We start from the raw sequence: 24591 nt of genomic DNA on the forward strand, positions 1-24591 counted from the left end.
CCCTGAAACACAAATACAAAAAGACCACACAGCAACACTCCTCAAGCTACGCAATATTGTACGTGAGCATCAGTGACAGTGACTGACTGGCTGCTGCATCGTTACCAAAGAGTAACTCATTATTACTCATTGGAGATGGACATCATTGCAAACCGAATCAACCTCTTACCTGAGGTCCTGAAATAGGATGTGGTGTACAATAGCAGTGGCGGTAACAACGGCCCAGTGTTCCCTCTCTTCGGTCTTCCGTGCTCCTCCCTTCCCCCCACCAGTCGCTACACAGCATGCACCTCACTGACTCCACCCGCCCCGTTTCGCTACATTATATTCTAACATCCGCTTGTTGAAGCACAGCCCCTCCTGAGCAGAGAGTAAGGATCAGTAACTATGGGTAACTGCATCTCAGGGGCGGGGAAAGCTCCCCTTTGACCTCCTCTTTGTTGGATTCCAATATTGAGAAGCCCTTGGATTTGTGTATGGTTTTGCCTCATTGAAGCACGAGTGTAATCATATATAACCGCTTGCAAATACAATGTACTCACAAATTGTGTATTGGATTAAATCAGCATTTTCAACAGCTTTAGGACACATTTAGAAGTTATGTTGAATAAAATTATTGCCATGCAGTAAACAAGGGGTCCCTTGTCAGTACTCAAGTCTTATGTTCACTTGATAATGTATATCAGGAGTTACATACCGTACATATTGCTAATATATCCACTCATGTGTAACAATATATTACTTTACTCCTCTCATGTATGATTACAGTTCTTGTTATTTTAGATTAAAGCTTTTTGTAATGACCGGGAACTCCCCACCTCTGATTGTAGCAGATCAGTCACGTCACCAATTTTCGACCCATAATGTAACTGCATCTGACTGTCATGCACCTAAATGTGCTGAAATAGAGGCAGTGGTTAAAACGTTGTTTATTTTTAAGAAAGTAAAAATGCTTCAAAGAGATGTCACATACACAGCCAGGTACTAGCTTGCCTATAGAATCCCAAAGGGCCGTTTCGAGTAGCAGCTTGGGAACAATTGAGCCAAGCTATCATCTCCAGCAAACCTGTTTCTGTCTGCCACAAAATGCTTTCGCTAGAGTGAGTTGATGCTTTAAATGATCATCAGACACTGGTGTAGTTTGGGAGATGCGTGTGTGCAGTGTGTTGATGTCAGGTTGAGGAGGGGAGAAAGAGTGAGAAGCAGTCCGATAGCAGCAGATGGCGTAGGCACAGTGAAGGTCCTGGGAATACTAATGTCTCTGCTTGAATTTTCAGTATGACCTCGAGTCACTCTTGTGAAAGAAAACGGGAAAGACAAATTCACAAATTTCTGATTTTTCATGGTTGCCATGAGCATATCAATGCAATGTTTATTATAGAGAAACTGATCAGTCTCAAAATTTCAGATAAATGTTTGCCAATATGTGTGATTTTTTTTTGTTTTTGTTTACTTGTTTCAGCAATGGCCAAACAGAACTACAATATAACAGGACAGACCTTCACCGGAGCTTTGAGCAAAACTGGGCGGGGTAAAAAATGAGCTACATGTTTGTTTTTGTCCACATGTTCTCCAAACTCTGGGGTGTGTGGACAGTTCAACTCAAAATGAAAACAAGCAAAAGATGTGCTCAGTTGACCTCTATTTTCCTGAGTAAAACATATAAAGAACGGGTCTTCAAATTTTTAAAGACTGCTTTATCATCCCCATGCAAACATGCTATGAAAAATATGAAAGATTTACCAGCCTTTTTTCCAAATATTTTTGGGGTTTCATAAATTTAATGGCTGTCAATAATACAAAGATTTTTTCTGTTTCATGGGCCAGCCTTGTCCCTATTTGCCTGCGAATACACGGGGTCCACTGTACACTACAAAGACAAGATATTAAATGTTCGAACTGACAAAAGTTTTACTCATTTTGCATACGAAGCCAGCGACACACGTTCCCAAAAATTTTGGATAGGAGGATGCTTAACTGTGTTACATCACCTTTGCTTTTAACAACACACACATTCAATGAGCATTTGGGAAGGGAGAACACTAATTATTGAAGGTTCTTTTTAGGTGGATTCAGTTGCTCAACAGGGACTCCGTTGTTGTGTTGTGTGCTTCATAATGAGCCACATACTGTATTTGCAATGGCAAACAGGAACATCATCACCACTGCAGCAGAGCTAAGGAGTGGGGTGTTGTATTTTATGTATACGTTTACCCATGATTCCCTGTGCTCCCTGGAGAAGAGGGCCCAGGAGAGGGATGGTCATTGAATATGTGTATTGTTATAAGAAAAGGTGATGTTACACAGAGGTAAGCACGCTCCTGTCGCCGGGCCGCATCCGAGGTTCAAAGTGTGGTGGCGTCAGCAAAACTGGAGTCCGTCATTGACGGACTGACCCGGGCAATCACAATTCCAGTGACGGTTGAAAACTTCCATCATTGCTTTCGTCCATCAGTTTTTCGAAGTTGAACGTGACGGGCATCCATCAGTGACGCAATGACGGACCTACCATCAGTATTGACGGATTGCTCTCCGCTGATTATTCATATTCACTTTTTATTTACATTTTACACAATGTCATTGGAATTGGGGTTTGTATGTTTGTTGCACACCACACCGAAAAGTAGTGGTCCGTATGTCCTGTCAAACCTTCGTCATTCTGTGGCTTGTTGGTCGTTATATCCATAACGCGAGCGGAGTCCGCGCTCCTAAATTAAGCCACTGAGACACCAGAGCAATGCAGCACTCTGTTCATCATATGTCATGCACACGCATTTAGCTCGCCAGCGGACAACCACCGTGTCTGCTGCACTTTCTGATTCATTGGTTCTCCAAAGTGTAATTTGTACCATCAAAAGAGCCGCACTGCCTTTTTCACATCAAAAGTAGACTCTCACTCGGTCGTCTTATTTCTTAGTATTGGCTGGAAATGACCACAACATCTGTTAAACGTATCAGGATTCCGTTTTTGTTACTTGTACACTGAGAATAGGGTCAGGAACAAAAACAGACTACGCTTGAAAAGGAGTTTCTCCTCAACAGTCTCATTAAGATTCAGCATTTGTTCTCCTCAAATCCTCCTACTCACTTCAAGACGACAACAAGGGAGCATTGCGGGAAACAGGAAGAGGAGGAAGACAGAGTTAGTTCGCAGCGGGAATGGCACAGAACCACAGAAAACCGTTCCATGCTCGCCTCTCATTATGCGTGCCAATGTCCATCTTGCCACCTCAAGCTCAACTACCCCCTTGACTGTTTCCACAGCAACTCCTGTTTTTTTTTTTAGCTCAGTCTCTCAGAGAAGGTTCTAAGCCAATTATCAAAAAGACCCTTCCAAAGAATGAAACTTTAGCATTCAAATAGAGACTTATTGTGCTGATGCAAACTATTTTGGCAAGTTTGGAGACTTGCAGTCCCAACTGTGTAGACTAGAGTAAACTCCCCTCCTTTTTGATGTGAGTCGATGCCCAGCATCATAGACGCACCATATTCAGTCTAAAATGACAAAAAGCAGCCTAAACGCATGTCCGCATGTAGATTTAGTTATAATTGAATCCCTGCCAAGGAAACCCAAGATGGACAAAACTGAAAATTAAACAGGGTGACAATCAGAACACAGCCTTTGGCATCGACATAGAAAGTACAACCGTGTTATGAGTTGTGATCATTACTAGCCGGTAATTAGCTAAGGATTAGACATTTATAACACTGACCTGTGAATTGTTACTGGAATTGCATGGAAGCTCATGGTTGAAGTTACTAGCAGAATGACACAATGCTTCACTCAATCGTACAAGTCTGTTTCAATCTTTTTTTAATTCTTCCGAGACTGCCGTAGAACTCCACCCATCAGTGTCAGTGTCATCTTTTAAATCAAGAGCTGTTACCTGTTCACGGCCTTCACGCTCAGCAACTAAAAACTGCTGAGCCAGGTGGCCTCTCTTTAATGACCGCAAGTAATGAAATTTGGCCATTGCCTCATACACTGTCGGGAAAACTTTATTACCCAAAAGCATATCAGATGACCGCCAGTGTTCATTTTGTTGACAGAATTCATTTATTTTGTCACAATATTTTTCCCCCAGAAAAAAACGGAACAAAAACAAAAATAGAAGCATTCATTGATATGATAACACTAACTAAATTGATTGACAATTTTGTCACCAAATAAAAGACAAATGAAAAAAACACAATGATGGAATCCAATCAGAAGTAATCATATGCCGGTAGGAGAAAAGATTCATTGAGAAAATGTAACATACGGGACAAAGCGAGAAGACAACCAATCAGAGACTGACTGGAGCGGTGAACACCAATTACCAACTTCAATCTCGCACCCGGGAAGAAAGCAGATGAGAAAGATTTAATGGTAAAACTGCGAGATCATAGCCATAGCTGGTAGAACGTGACAAGATGATTTTTGGCAATTTCACATTCCATTATGGAGAGAAAAAAAACGACATGTAAAAAAATGTGAAGTGGTCATGCATGGGAAGAACATGACATTTCGAGATGTTTTCCAAGGTAAATAATGCTGCCATTGCTGACGTTGTGAGAGTGTTCAGTGTCACGGCTGACCTCACTAGGGGAAAGCGTAACAGAGCCCGAGTCACATTAGCACAAAGTGCTTTCCTTAAAATGAACCAAACTAAATCCGTGTTAGCCTTCTGTGGTTGTGTTACCAGCACTTTCGTAGCAAGGACTGCACACTGCACTTAACGTTCAAACATGCTTACATTCATTGAGATTAATCTGGAGCCATGATGCACTTTTTTTCATTTAGTTGAAAACTAATTGCTAAGTTTTAAGATCACATAAGATTGTAATTTCAACATTTTTCATTGAAACAAAGTTTAATAAAGACACAATTGTATTAAATTGTGTGGCTTGTGTGTTAAACTACAGCTATAAATCAGTGTTATACTATTCTGTAAAAAACTTTTCAGCTATGGAAAACATCGGCTTGATTAATTAATAATTTTGTTGACAAAAATTGCTCTGTTTTCAAAACTAAAATACAATCAGATGACTACATTATGACTAAAACTTTCATTTTAGTACAAAGATTACAACGAAAACTAAATTAAAATTTCCTGTCAAAATTAATACTGACAACAGCAAGAACCAGGTTGTGTCCCTCAGTCTTCCAATGTATCTCCAGTTTGTGCAAAAGGCAACAATCTCTGCATGTGGTTGAGAGACAGAGGGAGTAGGTAAACCTCGCCATGCTAATGTGGATTGGATTGTGATAGGATTCCGAAAAAAATGTTTTGGCTTCAGGCACTCACTGATACAGCCCCTCTGGTAAGCCTGAAGGTAAGAATATTAAGCGGTGTCAATTCACACAATTCAAACGTCCTATGTATCAATGGACAACAACCATCACTTGAGTTACTAGAGCAAATTCAAACGCCAATTCACAGGTTTACTTTGGCTTCTCATAGTTTGCCGCAATAAGGTCAAACATTTGTGTCCTCTTTGCATCACAACAATGCGACTGTACAATCAAACCTGTGCATGTCTCCTCATCCTCAGATGGAGCATGAATACAAGTAGTGTTTTTGTTTGTGTCCCTATCACTACTGGCCAGATGACACGCAGGGGAGCAATTGTGCAGACACTGACTGCTCAGGCACCGAGAGAAGCAGCACCATACAAATGAAAGACGGACACAAAGAGGTTTGCTGTTGTTTATCAGTCCTGTCCACTGTTGTTGACATTTCCCTTATCTGTGCGTGTGTGTGTGGGTGTGTGTACTGAATATTAGGGCCGGGCGATTATAGTAAAAACAGATGTGAAAATTACTTTGATTGATATTGAAATCATGATTACTACTCAAAACTACCATCATACCCTCGTGCCCATCCATGCCTGCAGGTTGAACACTTTATTATTGCACACTCTACTCTTTTGGTCAACTACAAAATGACCTTATACATATCATATGAAATTCAATCCTCTTGCATTTTTATTCTGTTATATCCGTTTTTTTGCTGTGTTGCACCTTTGCACATACTCAAGCTTTGTATAAGCGTCACCCTTATCCATTCATCCATTTTCTGAATCGCTTTATCCTCACAAGGGTCACGGGGTGTCTGGAGCCTATTCCAGCTGTCTTCGGGCAGTCGGTGGGGGATGTGTGCGTTGGCCTAATCAGGACATGCAGTGTGGTGCCATGAATGCATGGAGTACATACTTAATATGGGATAAGAAGTATAGAAGAAGAATGTTGCGATTGAGCTCTATTAATGCAACTTGTTTTTCACAGATGATGAAGAATATGTGCCTGTGAATATTGTTATATTACATGTCTTTATGGGTTCCTGCAGTGTTTGTGTGTGTGAATATTCATTATTGGAGGAATATCACTGCTGCCGAAAGTCGATTCTAATTGCTGTTAGCATGTCAATGGGATTTTACATTGACTTTAGCTTTAGCACTAGCAAAGTGTCTATAACAAAGCATGTCATGTATTTAAAAAGTACATTATGTATAATTGTTTTTATTGTGTGTTTAGTTTTACAGTAAAGGCCACTTGAGGTGTGATTAAACAGCTTAAAGCCTGCTCAGGGAGAGCATTATCCCATACACGTAACACAGGCAACATGATGCGTTTGCGGTTGTTTCACAACATCAGGAACTTGTAAATACACCGCACCATTCAACACAATGATAGTTTTTCTTTGATTACAATGTTTTTAAGGTGAGCATTAGAAGCCAAAATCAATATCACAATGACATTTCTATTAATTGCCAGGCCAGCTGAATATACACATCTCTTACGAATTTCGACCTACTCGACAGTGTGTTCATATCTACCGATGTCTCTCGCTGTTGCATCCCAATGTAGTGCAAGTGCGGAGTGTGTGTCTGTGTGTGTGTGTGTGCGTGTGTGAATCTGTCACATCAATCCTTGTGAAGCAGTGGCAGGTTAAGCAGGAGTTGCAACCTCCTAGTATCCTTCATGCTTTATTGAACCCGAGGGAAACACACAGTGTCAGAAAGGAAGACTGAAATCTGCCGGACAGACTTACACATACTTGGGAAGCAGTACTCTATGTTGTAGGTTTTTATTTTTTCTATCTACGCCAACTGCTGTCAAATGCATTTAAATATCAAAACACAACATCTCTTCGTGTGTTGTGTCATGTTGTCTAACCTGACAAGGATTTTTCCTCCAAGTGCATTTACTTTTGAGAGACTAAAATGACAACAGGAAGTCCCATAATGTCAACTTTAAAGGTATGCGGAAGAAATTGGGGCATCTTTCCAGATGTAAGCTTGGAGAAAACAAATAAACAATCACAGCAGGAAGCGGGGGCAGGTCTGTAATGTGATGTATGATTCAAAGCTATTTTCACAATACATTCTAGAAACAGCAGATCAGAAGGATTGTCAGCGCCAATAGGATAATAGGATGCTTCTCTTTTCAATTAGAAAATAATGTGTTATCCCTAGGGCGGCAAGGTCTTTGAGCGCCTAGAGCAGGGGTCTCAAACTCAGGCCCTGGAAGGGCCGCTGTCCTGCATGTTTTCCAAGTCTCCCTGCTGCAACACACCTGATTCAAATGAACAGGTTCAATATCAGGCTTCCGCAGAGCTTGCTGATGATCTGATCATTGGAATCAGGTGTGTTGCAACAAGGAGACTTGGAAAACATGCAGGACAGCGGCCCTCCAGGACCTGAGTTTGACACCTATGGGTTAGCACGTCCGTTTCACAGTGGAGAGGTGCAGGGTTCGATTCCGACTCCGGCCTTCCTGTGTAGAGTTTCATAATGAATAACTATGCTTCAAAACAACACATGCTCAAGACTGTCGACATTGTTGTGGACTTCAGGAATCATCCTTCGCCAGAGCTGCCCCTCACAATGTGTCTCAGGACATGAAGTTGGAGACCAACTCCATCTTGAAAAAGACCGAGCAGAGGATTCTCTTTTTGCAGCTTCTGAGGAAGCATGGCCAACTGTTGAGACAGTTCTATACAGAAATCACTGAATGAGTCCTGATTTCCTAGGCTCCATCACAATCTAGTTTACTACTACCATAAAAAAAACGACATAATCCGTAGGTGTTATTGAGCTATGCACACGAAACAGCATGTTTTGCTTTGCTTTCAGTGGTCAGTGCTATAGCATTAAAGATACCCTTCCATTAATTTAAGCCTCTGTGTCACATTCTTGTCACAGTTGCAATAGCAGTGTAGCTCATACAAGGGGAGACACATTTCTTGTGTGTGTGTGTGTGTTTTTAATAAACTTGGCCAATAAAGAGGATTCTGAATCTGAATAACATTGACTTGTCAAATTTATTCAGTCAAAGGTCAATTCTGAGAAGAAACGACAACACGGTGTGGTGAATTCTAATTTAACAATCCCTAAGGATAGGTCCAGATGTCATAAGGCAGGGGTGTCCAAAGTCGGTCCTCAAGGGCCACTGTCCTGCCTGTTTTCCAGCTCTCCCAGGAGCAACACACCTGATTCAAATAACAGGATCGTTCTAGCGCTGCTTCAGAGCTGTCTGATAGTTGATCATCTGAATCAGGTGTGTCGCAGCCGAGACAGCTGGAAAACAGACAGGACGGTGGCCCTCCAGGCCCGGAGCTAGACATGCCTGTCATAAGGGATAGAAAGGACATAGGATGAGGATCTGAAAGGCCTCAAAAGGTCTGTCTCACCAGACCAACCTGAGCCGACAATCGAGTCAATCCTTTGATGACAGAAATCAGGATTATCGGATCTGTCGTTTGAATCCCCTTACATCACATCACTGTCTCTCAGCTCTAAATCCACACCATGGACCTTTTCATCGTTTATGATACACGACTGTCGAGGCTGGGTAACCAATCACATACACGTGTGTCAATAGGAGGTGGATGTTTGGCTGCTAATTTGCATGAAACCCTATAAGACAGGTCACTTAAGACCAGAGAGATTCCTTTATTTCTGTGATATGCTGCTATCAGTTATATTTACAGAAAACTGTTTGAGACTGAAAAAGAGTCACAGCAGTGAGCAAGGTAATGTTTGAATTTGAAATACAAAATATTCTATAATGCTGAATTTATTGACAAAACTGAAAACAAGAGAACAAATGAAGAAGAGCGTAACATTATCTTTGCTAGAAAGGATAGAACACAAATCTCTGTGAGAGTCATAGCGATCCCACGCATACGTGAGCAATTGCATGTCATGCAATTTCCTGAAGGTGCGTCATATTCTGAAACCTTGAACAAAATATGCTGCTCCCACTCACTACAATATCATTACCACAAGCAACATCAACAAAAACCAACAACGACAAACACAGGAAGTAGCTGAAGTGGTTTATGATGGACGCTATTCAAGTGACGAAGGTTATGAAGGTTGTGGTGAAGTGTCAGGATGATAGAAAACGCTATTAATTTCTCTCCCTCAAGAAGAAAGAATATTATTGCAAATTAATAAAATATGAGTGCAGGAAGAGTTGAGAAGCTCCTTCAGGCTTCTGTGGGTTTGCCTTGTCAGTCAGGACCCAAGAAGTGTCTTGACTCAAGCCCTTTCTTACAATAAACACTACACACAGGCTTTTGGAGGTGTCCTCATTTACCCACATTTATTCTCTAAAAATGAATTATGTGCCTTTACATTGAACTAGTGGGTATTACATTTTGCCTAAACATTAAGAGGAATATGGTAAATTATACTCATGACTTCAGTTAGAGTACAGCATCTGATACAATAACACCAAGAGGTAAATGTGATTTTTGTACATAAACAACAACAATGAGATTTTTACTTCAGGAGAACGTCATAATGAGGGATTTGGGGTGTTGGTGTGAAGGAAAAAGGTGGAGCCAAGTACAGGGAAGTAGGGAGGCAAGTAGCATGAGCTTTCTCCAAAAAAGGAAAGCGTTTGCAAAAAAGGGCAATCAAGGCATGCAGAATATTTGAAAATGCTGAATGAAAAAATCCCCCCCCCCCCCCTCCCAAAAAAGTCTTGTCCTGTTTGCTTGGTGTTTCAGTCTCAGGCGGGTGAGTGGGTCTCCAAGTGCACCATTTCTCTAGACGCCTCATGTTTATGCCAGTTATTTTCTTGCCACGTATTTGTCTTTGTTTCATGTTAGCAGTATTTTGGTTTCTAATTGTAGTCCCGGGTTGTATCATTTGTATTTTGGGGTTTTCATGAAAAGCATCCATCCATCCATCCATTTCCGAATCCGCTTGTGTTAATGTGTTAATCTGGCACAATTCAATTCCAAACCGCTACAAGTGCCGTGCCTGTTGTTTTGAGGGGAATGCATCCTGCCTCGATGGCAGCAGATAGATTCCACCATTCATTTCTTTTATTTTCTCCACATATTGGACCTTAACCTTGACATTTAGCTTGTCATGACAATCATTCTTGTAATCCAGTCCATTCTGTTCATTTTTCAATGATAAGGCGAAGCAGCAAGACTGCACACCCAACCGTAAAGCTGCTTATGTTGCGTTTTGAGGTTCACTTGTATTTTTTGTAAAAGTGTGTCTTATGTGCATTTCGATCACATGCTGTGCTGTTGCCGATGACAAATAATATTGACTTGACTATACCGAATGCACTGCATTTTGATCATGTGCTTTGATGAACTCAAATAGTGAAGCTGTTAGTCAAGTAGTTATTGTTGAGTTGTTGTTTGTCAGACTGACCCATTGCATTGATTTAACAGCACAAAATGTGCCTTTGTAAAAACATGCAGGTCTGTGTTCATGTCTTTTTTCATAGATGGTCAAAGTGTATTCATACGGCCCAATGTATGGCTTTCAGACCATTACTATTGTAATTGACATGGTGACTACCCCCCTTCCCGCCAATGTGAACACAAGGCTGGGAAAAGATCTGACAATAACAAACGACTGTCAGAGTAGCTGTCTAGACATGTAAAATTTTACAAATAAAATTTTGGCGAGTTTGCATTCTCCATGCTTGAATAATAAGTATTACTGGGAATACAGATATTTAATGTATCTATTGACACGACGGTGCAAAGTGTCACGCCGCAGGAGGACATTTACATGACAGCAATTCCCCTGAGCAGCTCAGCAATAAAAAGCAGCAGGTGAGCTTCTCTGCACATCTAAATGCTAATGTTTCCTCCTCCTAAAACAAATGCCGACACTAATCGACAGCATTGCCGAGCTCAGCGGCAGCAATGGTGACAGCATACCTAAGGAGAAACGGAAATACATCAGAACTGAACATGTCAATGCACCGTAGTGTTTTGAAAGCTAAATTAGAGGGGCAATGTTTAATCGATTAATGGCTAGGGGCATTGTGATGACAACTAATTGATTAACACATTAATTGACAATTTTGTTGATAATCGATTATTCATTTAGAGACCTTGTTTAATTTAAAATTGTCCAAATCCTTGCAATTTTAGCCTCTCAACAGCAAATATGCTCAGATTTCTGTAGTCCTCCATGAAAGAAGCGCAGTGGAATGGGTCCTCAAATAATTCAAGTACCTCACTTCACCACAGCCGCAGCAATGATTAAAATACACAGTGAGAAGGTCAACTTCAAAGTAAAATTTACCTTACCAAATAATATATGGACATCAATGTACACTTTTATTTTGAAGTTGTTCCGAGCAGCATGGCGCGTCGTAACGGCTGAATTTGATGGTACAGTATACCAGATTGCCATCACCAACCCATGTCAACAACACAACATCCTTCTGAGGTAACGTGGAATCGTTAATTAAGAGCGCTACAAAAATGACTTAATTACACTGACACTGTAGAGCAAACCTGGGCAAATTACGGCCCGCGGGCTGGATCCGGCCCGCTGGTCTTTTTAATCCAGCCCGCCGATGGTTGGCACAGTACACAATGAAGGTTCGATGTAAATGATTGTATTCATTTCATTTGGACTTGTAATGACAGGCATTTATTTCAATGCCAGGTGGCACAGTTACTTGAAGTTACAAAGCACAGGGAGGGAGGGGGAGACGATGCGGAAGCCCGCAGTAGTAGCGCTAAATTAAGTAACTCCGCTTGATACGACGGAATAAGTGCGTCCGCGCCGCTATTTTCAATCATTGATTCCAAAACGACGACATGCAAGTGACTCTTTATTGCAGTGACTTTTACTGGAATTGCGAACATTTTTACATCCTGTAGATCATGGCATCCAAACGAAGAGGAACAGTAAGTGAAGTGCATCTGATTAAACGAAGCGGGTTACAAAGTACGAAACATTCAAGAGACGCTTGGAGTCTGAAAGACTCAAATCTTTGAAAAACAAGGAAGCGATTCTTGCTCAGTCCGATTCTGGGTGTTTCCATGCTCAGGGTGAATTGTATGCGGCTCGACGGACAGTCGAGTAAATAAACGTTTCCTGAAATGGTTTGACTGTTATCGTGCTAAAAACTTTCCGCAAACTGGACCGCTAATAAGAGAGCAATCGATTTCCTTAGCGGTATGGGCATCGAAGACTTCGAAGCGTCCCGTGGCTGGCTTCAAAAGTTCGATACACGACATCAACTGAGCAACGCTGTCTTGTGTGGTGATCAAGGGGAGGTCAAGTTCGAGACAGTGAGTGGAAAGAAAGCCACGATGTCTTTTACGTGTCTCATTTGGGAGAAAATAGTCCTAATTTTGTTGTATTTTGTCATATACCTGTACTGTATGCTGCAGTTTATGGGCAATATATTGTTGGACTTTGTTGCTTGTGTTGTCACACATGTACAGTATGTTGTTAACATACTTGGACGTTCATCACAGTTGTGTCACTGTTGTCATTAAAAAAAAAAAAAGTATGGTAATACTTTAATACTTTTGTGCTGTTGATGTTTGGTATGGACTGTCAACATATAATTTTTTTTAAATGTACCGTATCTTGTGCTGACCCGGTCCACCTGTCAAATTTAGAAATCAATGTGGCACCCGAGCCAAAAGGTTTGCCCACCCCTGGGCTAGATTGATCTCTCCTGAACAAGAACAAGAATCAAAACACTGAAACATGCTTGCTTATATTTTTTCTACATTGTTTGGCAGTTGGGACAAAAAAATGTGAGTTCTGTTACATTATTACTGGCATACAAAGACATTGTGCTATCTTCATGGGAAATTTAAAATCAGAAAGCATTGTCGTGTTCATCTTACTGAAAAAGAGTTACAAGTGTTGCACAATTAGAATTGTTTTGCATAATTTCACTGAAGAAATCATTTTTCTGTAAAATAACTGCACTTTCATTATCTAGAAATAATACATACTCTTATCAGCTTCTGTAAACAATGTCATTAACTTATTTCAACATAGAAATAAAATCAAAATCAGGAGTAGATTTCTAACTTTTGGCCCGGCCCTCCACAATATTTTCTGCTTCTCATTTGCCCCCCCGGGAAAATAATTGCCCACCCCTGCTGTAGAGTATGGCACCTCTTGCCAGCGTTTAGCGGCTAGCAGCACTCAAGTGCTGACGAGAGCCATCGGATTACTTTTCAAAGGCAGTCTAATGGACATAAATGATCTCACAATGCAGAAGTACAGGGTTCGATTCCAGGCCCCGGCCTGTGTGGGGTTTGTATGTTGTTCCCATGCCTGCGTGGGTTTTCTCCGGGTACTCGGGATTTCCTCCCACATTCCAAATATATGCAATGCAGGTTGATGGACCACTCTCAATTGTCCCGAGGTGTGAGTATGAGCGTGGATGGTTGTTCCACTATGTGTGCCCTGCAATTGGCTGTAAAGTAGTTCAGGGTGTACCCTGCGTACCACCCAAAGACAGCTGTGCACACCCGCGACCCTTGCGAGGATAAAGCGGATCGGATAATGGATGAATGAACTCTGCACACTTTGATGAAGACAGCCTGAAAAAGAAAACCATTCCAACTGATCATATTTTAACAAACCAGGCTTTACTCAAGTGTGTTGTTTTAGTTGGCAAAATCACTACTGTATTTCTAATATCACTTCATCTCAAAGACCAAAATCTGTGGGGAGAGATTTGTCTAAAGTTTCACTAATGTTCCAAGTGAGGAAAATAGTGTACTGCTCAGCAAAGTTTAAATTAAATTAAAAAAGACATCTGAAAATAAAAACAGCTGTTAAATGGGGGGATATACTGTATATCTATATAAATGGAGAATATATATATATATATATATAAAACTACTACTTCCATTATTGCTTGATTCTCAATTGCAGGTTCTTCTACAGATGGCATGTATAGTATTAAGAGCGGATTATTATTTTTACTTTTTATTATAATTATGTAGTTTTATGGTTGTCTCTATTTAAACTTTTTGGGAAGAAGTAAGACAATAAATAAATGTGAGCCAAGTCATGGCCAGTAATCGGTATGTATTAGATAATCATCAGAAAACATTAATTGTCTGCAGCAGTCAGAAAACGTCAATGCAAGATATTTTTTTTCCAATATTCTGTTAGCATTAATGGTGTGTTGCTCTGCAACATGTCAAATACTGTACCACTTAAAAGTTTGCCTTGCCACTGCATTGCTCTTGATTCGCCGAAGATGGTGTAAGTTTATTGCTGGGGGAATTTAACAATTATTTCAAGCGACAAAAGAATTCTGCAGACTTGACTTCTTTCATGCTAATAGCTTCCAAAGCACTGTCGGGGAAGGAGAGAAAGAAGATGTTATAAATAATGAAGTGCAAAATCACATTCAAATATTGAGTGGATTTCTACAAGGGTCCGCTGAAAAATGCAAATTCACTAGGGCACGTAATGCATTCAGAGTAGCCTCTTCAAATAAACAGCCAGTGGCATTTTCTGAGCCACTGTTGACGTAAGCCACCAGAAATGATCGTCAACAAAAATTCCTGTCGCTGTACTTTTCCAAAAAAATATTATATTGTCCTGATTGCTTCCATCTTACTTTATTTACCTTTTCGTTGTATAACAATTGCTTCTGTAACCATGAGCTTAGCATATAGCCTACGGTACACCCACTGAAACTGTCACTGAATTAAAGAGTCGGATAAAAAATGAACACGATTTCACAAATGTTGTGTACTGTTCAAGGTAACAAATGTCATAGAGATTGTACCTTTCCTGTTTGATCTACATAATCTGACCTTGATTCTTGCATGTTCTCGGATAGTACCTGCTTATAATAATAACTAGCCATATTCCAGAGCCTTTAGTGAGAAAACAGCATCCTCATCCTCACATTAATCGCACGGGTTGGGCAGCTCTCAACCGTAGCACCGTCTCAATTAAAAAAAAAAAGCTAGCCATGGCGGAAATATATTTCCCAAAGCAATCCAGAGCCTTGCTCAATTGCTTTTGAAGAGCTGTGCAAAAAGGCTGACTTGAATCGCTCAAGATTTCTGCATGATGTTTCATTTTGAAAGAAGTTATTGTAATTGGAATACTGCCTTCCGTCTTGCATGGCTGTGAGGAAGGGAAATGTCAAATCAAACACTTCTCCTTGTGCCTGAGTGGGTTCTTCCCGGGCAGAGGTTCATGCGTGATAAAATACACTGTCGAGATCGAACAAATTAATCTGTGTCCCCTTTCCGACACCAATCATGAGCAAAGTCAAAATATTGTTTTTTTGCTATGTCAATCTTAAGTTTATTAATTGTTATTATTCTTATATGTTTTTATTTTTTATTTTTACAAATAGCTCATCATGTCTCATTTGCATGTCAGAGTTGGCATTTTGCCTCCCCGCCTGGAGTCCAATTTAGCATCCTCCTGCTGCAGTATGAATAAAATCCCTGCAGCCTGCGGGGAAGGTGTTTGTGCGTGAGTGCATGTACTGCAAACTATCGACTTAGTCGGGGAGTCAGAGATTCTCAAAGGGATGTTTTAGAGGAAATGGGGAACGCTATTAGCAGAAAATGTGGGAAGATGTGTGTACGTCCCGATGGGAACGAGGTGGAGGATCCAACCTGGCAACCCACTCTGAGTACAGCGACACGTCAATATGTGTCTGTACCCCCTCCCCTATTGGCACACACCTCGGGTCTCCATCAACATCACTTTCTTCCTCACACTCCCCTTCCGGTTCTCTCACTCGAGCAACGCGCCGCAATTTTCACTCAAACCAAGTGGACCCACTCATCGTAATATAAGCCACAGTTCAGATTTCTTAAACCAGCATTTCAACTGCGATCTTAATGTGTGTCATTTAAGAGATAGGAATGCATCAGTTTGATGTCAGTGATGTACAGTAGGTGCAAAAGGCTCATGTATGTCACCATCCCAAGATGTGATATGATATGATACCCAAGATGGCCGCTTGTGCGCCAGTGTGTTCGGCGACGCTCCTGCCATTTCGGGTTTTTTTACTTTTCGCAATGCTTGTTACCTCCCTAGCAGCGTCTCGGTTGGTTTATGATCGCCGATCGTTGTTATTGATTCAACAACACGTCGGAGATTCGGCCGCGTTTTGGCAAGACGGTGGTGAAAAGACGCTACCTCCGTTCTTGGCTAACCTGCCGGCTAATCTCTTCCGCGTTCGCTCGCCCCCTTCACAGAAGCGCCGCCGCCGCCGTCGCCGCCGCCGCGGCAAACGTAGCGGTCAGCTCGTGAAGCTAAAACGGGATCTGAGACACACTTCGATCGCTCCGGCGTGGTGTGCCCTCAACCCCGTCGCCTCGTGCTTGCTAACAGTCGTTGGCTCTCCCATCGCGCCACGGCATTTCTACCCTCCACGCCTTTCTCGGGGAGGAATCCAGCGAAAGCTTTTGAGGGAATTCCCCCGGGCTCGGCGATCGGAAGAGGCAATCCCTCCCGTTGCTACTCCCACAAGGATCGCGTTGTTAAACGCCCGGTCGCTGACGAACAAGACCCATATTCTGAGGGAGTATTTCCTTTCCAATGACTTGGATTTCCTGTGTCTGACGGAGACTTGGGCAGGTACTGGTGAGTACAACGCTTTGCTTGAATTGTTGCCACCCGACTGTGGTTTCCTCGATACCCCGAGGACATCAGGCCGTGGTGGAGGAACGGTGAGCATCTTTAAGAACAATTTCAAATGTAAACGGTGCACATTCACCACATCGGCCACCAGCTTTGAAGCAACCTTCTTTGAAGTCGGTCGTGTTTTCCCGGTGCTCTGTGCTGTCATTTACCGTCCTCCTAAATACAACAAAGACTTTTTAAGCGACTTTTCAACCTTTCTTGCGGAAATCAGGCTGAGATATGATCATATCCTCCTAATGGGGGATTTTAATATCCATGTGTGCTGTCCGGAAAAAACGCTAGCAAAGGACTTCTTAAGACTTATCGACTCTTTTAATTTCGTGCAGTATGTGACCAGCCCGACACATGAACAAGGTCATATTTTAGACCTTGTCCTTGCTTATGGTCTACCGGTGTCAAATCTGGAAGTCCTTGAAAATGGGATTTCTGATCACATGGCAGTTTTATTTGACGTAGTCTTATCGCGTGCTGCTGTGAAATCTGCCGCTCCTAGTTTTAAACGCCGAATTTTTAACCCTCGCACTGCTGGTCGTTTCTCTGATGCCTTTAATAACCTTTGCGTATCCTCGTCTAACACAGAGGAACTCACCTCTTGGTTCAACTCATCATGCTGTGCCATCCTGGATTTGGTGGCTCCTTCAAAAACTGTGCTCCCAAAACCTAAACCCGAGCCATGGTTTAACGACATTACCCGCGCAGCTAGGCAGGGGTGTCGCAAAGCCGAACGCAAGTGGAAAAAAGACAAATTGCATGTCTCTTATCAAATTTGGAAAGACTGCTGGCGTAACTACCAGCTCACAGTAAAAGAGGCCAAAAGAGAATATCTGTCGGACCTTATTCAAGCTAACCGTCACAACCCACGCGCACTATTTAAAACAATAGATTCTGTACTCAAACCCCCTCTGCCTACTTGCTCGGATTCTTCACCCGAGATGTGCAACAGATTCCTTCAGTTTTTCATTGGTAAGGTCTCTACAGCTAGGACTCCGGTCTCAAATACCGCATCTGACCCCTCTGTCCATGTTCCATGTTCAGCTGTGCTAAATTCTTTTGAAACTGTGTCCTTGGCGCTTTTGGAGGATGTAGTTCGCCAGACAAAGCCATCTGGCTCCCCTTGCGACTCTCTTCCCCCGCACTTCTTTCAGGAGGTTCTCCCGAGTGTTGGCGCATCAGTCTTGGATATCATCAACAGCAGCCTCTCTTCTGGTGTAGTTCCCCAACAGTTTAAACATGCTGTGGTCCAACCCTTGATCAAGAAAGCTGGCCTTGATCCAGATGTGCTGTCAAGTTTCAGGCCCATTTCCAAGCTGCCTTTCATTTCCAAAATTCTGGAAAAAGTCGTGCACATGCAGTTGAAAATTTTCTTGGATGAACATAACATCTTGGAGGTCTTCCAGTCAGGTTTCAAGACGATGCATAGCACGGAGTCAGCCCTGTTACGCGTTTCTAATGACATCCTCCTGGCAAATGACTCTGGAGACCACGTGTGTCTAGTTTTATTGGACTTAACTGCAGCATTTGATACAGTGGATCACAGTATTCTGCTGTCTCGTTTGCAGCACTTGGTGGGCATTGGCGGCAGTGCTCTTGAGTGGTTTAGGTCCTATTTAGCTGACAGAACCTTCTGTGTCAGCCTTGGCTGCTCTGAGTCACGCACTGCTCCCCTGTCATGTGGTGTTCCACAGGGCTCAATTCTGGGGCCTCTGCTGTTCTCGCTGTATCTGCTCCCATTGGGTTCCATCTTAAGGAAACATGGTATTCCCTTCCACTGCTATGCAGATGACTGCCAGATCTATGTCCCACTGAGCAAGAAAGACGCCTTCTCATTAAGGCCACTCCTATCCTGTCTGGAAGAAATCAAAACCTGGATGGCACAAAATTTCTTGGGATTCAATGAAAAGAAGACAGAGGTGATATTGTTTGGTCCCAGTGGCCCTTGTACATCCCATCCTGTAGACCTGGGCCCCCTGTCTCCTTATCTTAAGTCAACAGTCTCAAACTTGGGCCTTAAACTGGACAGTGATTTCAAACTCGATCGGCAAATTGGTGCCGTTGTTAAATCCAGCTTCTTTCACCTTAGACAGCTGGCCAAAATAAAACCTCTCCTCTCACATGAACACTTTGAGATGGTAATTCATGCCTTTGTCACATCCCGGCTCGATTACTGCAATGCCCTTTACTTTGGAGTCAGCCAGTCCTCCATTAAGCGCCTTCAGCTGGTCCAGAATGCCGCCGCTCGCCTCTTGACTGGTACTCGTAAGAGGGAGCACATAACTCCTACTCTGGCATCCCTTCACTGGCTCCCCATTCATTTTAGAGTTATTTTCAAGATCCTCTTATTTGTTTTCAAATCTCTGAATAATCTCGCGCCACCTTACCTCTCTGAGCTCATCCGCCCCTACACACCTGCCCGGCGCCTCAGGTCTGTGGACCAGACTTTATTAGAAGTACCAAGAACTAAACTGAGGCTCAGAGGGGATCGAGCCTTTTCTGTTGCTGGTCCCTCTCTCTGGAATGACCTCCCACTAAACATTCGGCAAGCCTCCTCGCTGCCCATCTTCAAAACCCTCCTCAAAACTCACTTGTATTCTTTGGCATTCGACTCAGCATGACTTAGATTTGTTCTTGGTTTTACTGTTTGGTGCTTTCTACCGCCTTTATTACCGATTTGTCTTACTGTTTATTGTGCATGTTAAATTGCTCCATGTACAGCACTTTGTATGCAGCGATGGCTGTTTGAAAGTGCTCTATAAATACTGTTGACTTGACTTGACTTGACCATCAGGAAAGAATGAAGAGTACAGTGACCCCTCGCTATTTCGCGGTTCGTTTATCGTGGATTCAGTGCATCACGGATTTTTTCAAACATATTAAAAAAAATATTCATATACATGGAGTACAGTACTGTATATGTTGCTCTATGTGACTCGCTGTTGTTTTGCAGCTTCTCATGGACTGTTTGCGGACTTAAAAAAAAATATATATTTTTTTTACTTGTATATATTAATTGGTCGCTACTTTGTGGATTTTCGTTTATCGCGGGTGGTTTTGGTCCCCATTAACCGCGATAAATGAGGGATTACTGTATTTGTTTGCCAAGTCAACACAGAAAGAGTTTGTTCCCTATCGTTGGTGTCCGTAATACAATAGACCAAGACGAAAAGGGTATACAAAACCAGTATATGTAGGCAGTGGCGGTTCTAGAAAGTTTAAAGTGGGGTGGTGAAGGGGTGGCAGGAGGTTCAGTTGGGCGGCAGAGGTTATTTGGTTCAAATGTGTGCCTCACGGTGCAGAGGACATGGGTTCAATTTCAGATGGGCATGGACTCCCACTGGGTACTCCGGTTTCTTCCTACATTCCAAAAACATGTGTGGCAGGTTAATGGAACACTCAAAATTGTCCTTCGAGGTCCTTATGTGGGTGGCGGGTTAATTTTTTTTCTTCTCACATAAGTGGCTTTTCATTCGGATTTCATTTCACTATTGGCGGTGAACATACGTATGCGATGCCGTTTTTACTCTTGCGGCGACCGCCCAACTTGGGGACTGAAGCCACACCGCCGGCTCAGGAGCACAGAGCACTAATCAGCACTGCCAGTTCACTTTATAATCATATTAGATGGTTAAGCAAAATCAGTGTTTACAAAAAGTTACCATACTTTATACATTATCTGAAATATGTTCAGATTCACCCTTGTGAGGATAAATGGACTGGAAAATGGATGGATGGATGGATGGATGGATATTCTTCATGCGTAATGACACTCTTCGGCAAGTGAAGTCCAATCTCATAACATTCAAAATGGCGTGTGAGCAAGATGATAGTTTGTTTCATTCAGCATTAAACTCAGTTTTAAATGACCAGAAACACAGTCATTAAAACACCTGCAGCTGGAGACACTGAAAACATTTATTTCAGAAGAATGCATTTCTTTTGACGTCACATCCGCTCTTTGCTGATTGGTTTATTCGACTGTGTTTACTCAGGTTTGCCTCGCCTCAGAAGTGCACTTGACTAGACTCGTCGCTGGTACAGCGGTGAATCGGGATTTCCAAGCGCCCGTCTACATTTGACATAAATTGTCTCACTTGAATGACCATTCGAACATACACACCATGGAGGATGGCAAACACGACCGCAATTATACCTCTGGGAAGAATTCAGTTCAATTTATGTATGTATTTGTAGTGACTAAAGCAATAAAAAATCCTCTTTCCACAGATTCCACAACTTCTTCACTACATTTTAATGGGTTCTTCGTTGGCCCAGGTACTAGTCTTCCACAAGGTTACATGCATATCGTTTTGCAAAATATTGCTAAATGTATGTCCTATTTACTGTAATAACTGCTTTTCACTGTAATTTTAAAAAAAACAGCAGATAGTGGCCTCATACTTTTGCTAATATCGCTGTATGAATTCAACCAAATATTACCTGGAAGCTTTGGAAATGGAATTATTGGAAACCACGATGTCTGTACCTCATGTTGCCTCTGACTCACTGTGATCACACAGATTGGGGGTGGAAACAGGCTCTGAAAATAAAGATGAGGCCAAACACTTTGGACGACACATCTCATGATGCAAGACAGACTCTGTGTCTGCTCTGCCTCCTACCCCAAGAACAATGAAGATCAAGCCAGAAAGTGCCTCCCATCCCCATGTTCCCATGGGTGCTGACACGCTGAGCAACACCAACAACACCGGTGTTTGGTTGTTAATAAGACATGCAAAGACAAACACATGTCACTACATGTTTCTGTTTACATATCTATCTATCTATCTATCTATCTATCTATCTATCTATCTATCTATCTATATCTATCTATCTATCTATCTATCTATCTATCTATTCATCAGTTGTGAGAGAAGTGTGTGGAAGTGTGAGAGATGAAAGGCAGCCAAATTGGAAGATGTGAATGAGCTCATTATGAAAAGGAACTCACGCACCAGTCTTTTGATGAAGACGTTACAGCCAAAGGGTTATCAATATGAAAATGAATGCGATCGACATTGGGCCGTCCTAAAATAGCGCGTACGTTCACCCGACAGGTAGACGCTCACGATTGGACCAACGTGAAGTCTCGAGCTTGATGTGAGCATCCAAAAGCATCTTTTTTTTACGGAGTTCAACGGGTGCTTTGATAGCAGCGAGGGCAGCCGCCCCTTTGTTAGCGCGGATGCAGAACACTTATTCACTGGCTGAGCAGATCAGCATCCACCCCCCCCCCCCCCCCCCCCCCCAGGATGCCCTGGACGAGAAACGCTGATGCCCCCAATCTGCGGAGCGCTTCTCGACGCTCGGCGACGGTTAAACTCCCTACTGTCGATGCGTCTCATTAAAGGTCGGTCCTACCTGGATAATGTTGATAGTGTCGAACAATTCAACCCCTTCCGAGAGCAGTGGGAGCTGGTGTTGGCAGGCCGATCATCCCCCGCCGCTTGTCTCAGCGACAGAAAACGTACCGAGCCTGACAGAAGCGGCGCCCCGGAACCAGTATAACAGCATACGAGTCCACTGCGGCTGTCTGGATGGCCGCGCGAGGGCTCATTTGCACGCCCCAACATCGGCTGGCAAATCCAATTGCACACGGCAAAATAAATCAATACATCGAAAGTAGGCACACATTTAGTGAGAGTACATGAAATTGAATTCCTTCGAATCATGGTAGACAACAAAATGTGCTGGAAAACACACACACACACAAACACATACATACGCGCACACAAAATCCAAATTTACACGAAACATTTCTGTCCATGACATCACTCCACTTTCGGTCCCGTTTGCTACTGTTACCGTATTCGAATTGCTGTGAAGAAGTCTGGGGAAACACTTACAAAATTGCATTACAAGAACAACTACGAAAAGCTTTTGTGTTTGTGACTGTGCGGTAAAAATGTGAAACTGGCTAAATAGAGAAATTCAACAAGGCCAAAGCATCAATCAGTTCGAAAGTATATATTGGAGAGGTATAGAAAGGAACTGGGGGATGGGGTGAGCAGAGGGAATAGAATTAGCTGAAGTATGACTGTACATTGTACGAGAGGTTTTTTTTTGTTATAAGTAAGATAAGGTTGTGATATTACTCAGCACAAATACTACTTGAATATGAATATTTCAGTTATGAGGAAGATAAGTAGTTCATGTGTTTTAGTGAAATTAAATGTAGAAACTTTTATATGGAGGTGTTAGTGACACGTGAAAATCAATAAATATAAATACATATGTAATGGTAGTTTCATGTGGTTGTTATATGAGATGTATTAGAGACTGGAATATTGTGTAGATTATATTTTATTTTTTGTGTAGAGAAAAATGAATACGTGATTTACTAATAATGAAATTAATAGATGGAGGGTAAGACTAAATAAATGTGCATTTCCTCCTACTTCTTTTTCAAACATGTGCAAGCAGGGAAGAGATCACCTATAATGTAGTGTTCTTTGTTATTCCGTTTTGCTCACTTTTTTTGGAGGGTGTGCCTTTTCAGCAGGGCACCTGTTTCTTTTTCCTCATCAAACCTTGCAGAATATTTAAGGACTGTCAAATTTCCACGTCTCTGTTGGATTATTGACCTTGCTTGCTGTTATGCTCATGTTTTTGAGACCTCACGCTCATAGTCGCTACTTTTCTGATGGGCCCCCTTTTTCCAAGTATTTTGGTTTGCCAACTATGCTTGTCTGATTTAAGTTTCGTGTGTTTGGGCCTTTGCCATTTTATTCTCTATTTTTGGGTGTCAAATTTACCTTGCCGTTTGCAAGCGCTTTATGTTCATATTTGGTTTGCCTGGCTCCTTGTCGCCAGCGATTTCGGTTTATACTTTGTCAGTCAATATTGTCAGTATTGACAATATTGTCAGTCAATATTTTTTTCATAGTTTGCCTTCTTATTAACCAAAAAAAATTGTTAAACTAGCCGCTGACAACAACAAAAATACAACAAATATTTATGAGTTTTATTTTTCAGTTTAGCCAGATATTTTTTGCTCTAAATGTATGTGCATTTTACCTTGAGTCATCATCAAGCCTATTTTGACAAAATAACAAGTAGAACATGACCTGCAGATATCAGTTTTAAACTGTATGGGACAATAGTAGAAGGTCATTAACAAAATACAGTGAGTACTCGAATAAAGTACAAGCACAATCTCCTAACTAAAGAAGTATATTTGCTGCATGTACTTCCCATCATGTGGGATTCTTTAAATGGTTTATACAAGAATACCTTAGCACAGTCGCTAACCTGAATATGACAAAAGAAAATAAACAAGCAAATGAAATGCTTTCACAGTTTTTTTTTTAAAGACCGGAGAGGCTTCACAGTTTTGAAGAGTTAGAATGGCTTTCTGTTCGCACAAAAACAAACAAAATCAGGATACCGTAACAGTCTCACCTCAAGTGTTCCCCAAACTCAGCAAGGCTCAGCTTTGAAATGACATTTTAAATATTAAAAAGCAATTTGTCTCCAAAAAGTTTGTTTCCACACAAATATTAAAAAATACTGCAATGGTATAAGTTGAGTTTTGAAGTTAATGGGTTCCGTTTTAGATTACACCTTTGACTTCCCTGTTATATTAATTCAACCTCGGCCTCAAAGTAAATTATAATAGACATGAAGGTGGGAAATGGGCGACATTTTCTGGGGCTTTAATTTTTCATTCAAACA

At 41.8% G+C, this 24591-nt stretch overlaps 1 protein-coding gene across 2 annotated transcripts in view; it reads right to left on the bottom strand.

The window, feature by feature from the left end:
- apba2b (amyloid beta (A4) precursor protein-binding, family A, member 2b) overlaps nt 1-22411 on the bottom strand; it is a 46941-nt gene extending 24530 nt beyond the window's left edge. For both annotated transcript variants that reach the window (XM_086106459.1, XM_086106458.1), the window contains exon 1: nt 22279-22411. The gene's annotated coding sequence lies outside the window, so the exon portion shown is untranslated. The remainder of the gene's footprint in view (nt 1-22278) is intronic.
- Between the last annotated feature and the right edge of the window lie 2180 nt (nt 22412-24591).

Source organism: Hippocampus guttulatus, chromosome 3 (assembly GCF_054856545.1).
Source record: "Hippocampus guttulatus isolate MCC_2025c chromosome 3, RoL_Hgut_1.0, whole genome shotgun sequence".
Lineage (NCBI taxonomy): Eukaryota > Metazoa > Chordata > Actinopteri > Syngnathiformes > Syngnathidae > Hippocampus > Hippocampus guttulatus.